Below are 3,980 nucleotides of genomic sequence, written 5' to 3' on the forward strand. Positions count from 1 at the left end.
AAGGAATGAGGAAGACAATCTATGCATTCTAAATTCAGGGCCAATGACTGACCTGCTACTCCCAAAGTAAATGGTTCTGATCTGAGGATCCTATGTCCATATGGAAAGAGTCCGCATCACTATCATGACCATCATAAATACCATCACAGTCATCTTTAACCAAAGGGCCCAGCAGCCAAATGAGCCAGAACCACGATCCACTTCCAAACAGACCAATCCCAGGCCACTTCCAAGAAGACTGATCACAGGCCACTTTTGTTCATTACTAGATGTCCAGAGATGCTGATTAATCCCAAGTACAATGTCTAACATATGATTTTAGTCCTCAAAAGAAAACTAGTAACAACTTTCAAACTGACAATGTCATCCACAAAACAAAGAAAATATAGCATTTCAATTGGCCATATAGGAAACTATAAAGGAAACTAGAAATTTTTAAAAATTTTAGTAAAAAATATCAATTTAAACATTTAATGACAGACTGTTTTGTTCTAGGCACTTTACTTAATTTTTAAATTTTATAAAAACCTATGAAAAAATTTCCCACATTCACAGAGATGCTAAATCACATAACTATTGTGTGGCCAAGGTAGGATCCCAAGCCAGGACTGTCAGATTCCAAAGTCTATGGTGCCTAATCACTGGACCAAACCGTTTTGCTATGGACTTTGTTTTAGGTTTTAGGGAGGAGCCAAGAAACCTAATCTTTTCAGAGTCCTACCCTGTGTCTGTCCTGAATTCTTCCGTGTGGACCAACATTACAAAACAAGTCTGAGAATGGCTCTGACAGAAGTCTAGGTTAATAGTTTCTCATGTTGGAGCAAAAGCTCCAAGCCCTATTCTCCATTTTGCCAGCCTCCCAAGCCATTTTCATCCTGAAAGTGAAGAAGATGTCATCTTTGAACATTTTTTAAAATTTTTATTTTTATTAGTACGTTTGTAGCACATCATTTTTACATTCATCATGGAGAGTTGGTACATGTTGTACATAGCACATCTTAATTCCTTTTCTTTAAACATTTTAAAAAGCTAAGTATTGGTCTCCTTTGGGCCTGAAGCCTCAAGCAGCAGATCCATCTGTCTTGCGCTGGCAAAAATGAAGTACTGGTGAAGCAAGGGGATTATGGTTAGTCTGAGACCATAGCTCCCTATACTAAACACATACAATAATTAGTCTACCTGTGTTTTGCAATTATCTTGCTAAGCTAGTGACCTAGTGACCCTTTTTTGGATAAAACAGTCCCTAGGGAAGAAAATATACTGAAGAAAAAGTAACACACTGCAGCTATATTTTTTTCTATAGGTTCCACGAGATGGTTTGCATGCTTGTTTGTTTGTTTTGGCAGTGCTAGATATTAAACACAGGACCTCACACCTACTAGGCTATGGCTTTACTACTGAGATACATTCCCAGCCCCAGATCCCACTTTATTATTTTTCTTGTTTATAATCCATATGCTCAGATGTCATTAAATTGAGCAGTCCCAGAAGACCTAAATCCTGAGGCTTGGTCTGTGCCAGAAGCCAGGAATGAGTGCATGAGTGAATTGACCTATTATTTATAAGTTAAAAACATAAGTAATTTTTAAAGGGAGAACCACTGAACTTATCACAGATAATAGCAATAATCAATAACGTTAATTGTATTAATTCATGAATTAAAATTTAATCCTATTGGTGTAACTTAGAAAAGTCTGAGGTTTACTTTTCCCTGGTCCTAGCAAAGATGTCATTCTAGGCAGTTCAGGATATAATTTATATCAATTTTTTCATTATCTAGAAGACGAAAAAACCAGCCTTTTTGTGTACTGTGGAGAAAATCAGTCTCTAGCTTTCTGGTAATTTAAGGCCAAATGTTATTATTCGCATGCATATATTTGTGCATAATGTATTCTGGGCATGCCCAAATGGCAAATTCTCTCAATACCCTTGCAAATAGGTGATTCTCAGTGTCACTGAAGAAGAACAAAGGATAATCCCCAAATCCTAAGTAATCCCAAACCAATGCAATTTTATTGAGGACGCTGTACCCAGCACTGGACCTTCTATGTTACAGATCTTCAAAAATGTATATTGTGTGTGTGTGTGTGTGTGTGTGTGTGTGTGTGTGTGTGTCAGAGACAGAGATAAATCTTTAAAAGTTTTCCTGATGTCCCAATGTCCAAAGCTAGGCCAAGCTTCAATCCTGATCTAGATTCATTCTACTGTTCACACATTCTCATCACTGAAAGCACATTTCTACAAAGAGAAGTGTCAGACAATCATACAAAGTACTCAAGAAACACCTGCTAAAGCAAAATAAATTACCAAAAGCCCCTGAAACAAGATATTAGCCTGACTGCTTTAACTTCATATACAACAAAGGACTCCTATTTCAAAAATGTTACCAGTTAGAATTCCCTTTGTTTACAAATGTGGTTCTGAATGATTATGTTTCCAAAATTCATATTCATGATTAAAGGACAATATTTTCATTTCCAAAGTATACTCAAAAGCCTGAAAAGCTTGTTCCAACATTATGAGCGTATAGTTGAAGCCTTTTAAGGAAATTAGTTTACAGAGGTTCTAGACTGTTTAAAGAAAACATCTTCTGCATTACTTACTACTCATCTCTTGCAACTTGTCTAAATACAAATTCTAGTTCATCTAGCAAATTCTAAGGTTCCAGTAGTAATTCAAGTTCCTTCCCCTTCAGTCAGGTTGAACTAGCCAATAAATTTTCAAAGCCATAACTAGCCAATCTCTTCTCCACAATTTCATGAGAGGTTATTGATGTTGTGGCTACAAGGACCATCTGAGCTTCTGAGACCTACACTTGAGATACAGCCCTATAGTACAGTTCAGCAAGCGTCTGGAGGTTTCAGATGGGATATCTCAGTTAAATCTGTGGAGTCAGTGGAGTCTCAAGCCGCATTCTAAAAGCTAGATGTGTCAGCAGGCATCCTCTTTATAAGATCCTGTTGCTCTACCACATGGATCTCAAGATACCAACAATCATATGGAAAAATAAGAAAGGAATCCGGAGTGAGGGCATTTTTGGCTGGTGTAACTAGGGATCCACCTTCCTCACATTTTCACTATCAGGTTTTAAACCATCTTTGAAGCCAAGTTCTAAAATTAGATCTTTGACTTTACAAAGAAATAGAGACAACAAGAAGGAATCATCTCTAGGAACCATAACCTATTGATAGGCCAAAGCCTATTAATAAATTTCTAAACCAAATTAAACTTGACATTAAGAAGGAAAGAAAGGAAAAATATACTGAATGCTTAGCATGTGCCAAACATTATCCTAATATAATGTCATCCAATGCTCAGGTGTGTGTAATTGTCCCCACGTTACCCCTATGGAAACAGACACAGATTTAGAAACTCGCCCAAGATATTACAGGCAGTATATGTTGGAGTTATGATACAAAAATGATCTATCAGTCTCACTGTAAAGTCAGTATTTTTTCTGTTGTATCTTTCTATGAGCCAAAAACACATTCTTAAAGAGCTTTTAGGGAAAGATCCATTTGATACACACCAGTGTCCCCAGATGAAGTCCCAGGTATCAGCTCAAAGTGAAGTCCATTGAGCACTCCCCAAAACAGGAGTTTCTAAGAGTCAAGTACAGAGAAAATGTTTGTTTCTTATGATAGCCACAGGCAGGGAGGGGTCCCAGACATTAAGAAATGGCACAGCTGAGACTATACCCTACTTCTCCAGTCCTGACCTCTGCTTATTTACACAGAATAACCTTTCAGAACTCAGGCAAGCAAAGTCTTTGCAGGTACCACCAAGCCAAACATTAGAAACCAATACTTTAGTTTCTTTACAAGTGGTTCCTGGGCCTCTCTGGAGTGGGGACAATATCTGTTCTTCTGAATTGTTGCTGAAATGACCTGATACGTGTCCACTTGTGTCCTGACACTTATTAAAAAGGGAAAACAGAAGTACTGAGAAATGTAGAATCTTTTTTTTTTTTTTTTTTTTTT

This window comes from Chinchilla lanigera, unplaced genomic scaffold (genome assembly GCF_000276665.1).
Source record: "Chinchilla lanigera isolate Chin_1 unplaced genomic scaffold, ChiLan1.0 scaffold00188, whole genome shotgun sequence".
NCBI classification, from domain to species: Eukaryota; Metazoa; Chordata; class Mammalia; order Rodentia; family Chinchillidae; genus Chinchilla; species Chinchilla lanigera.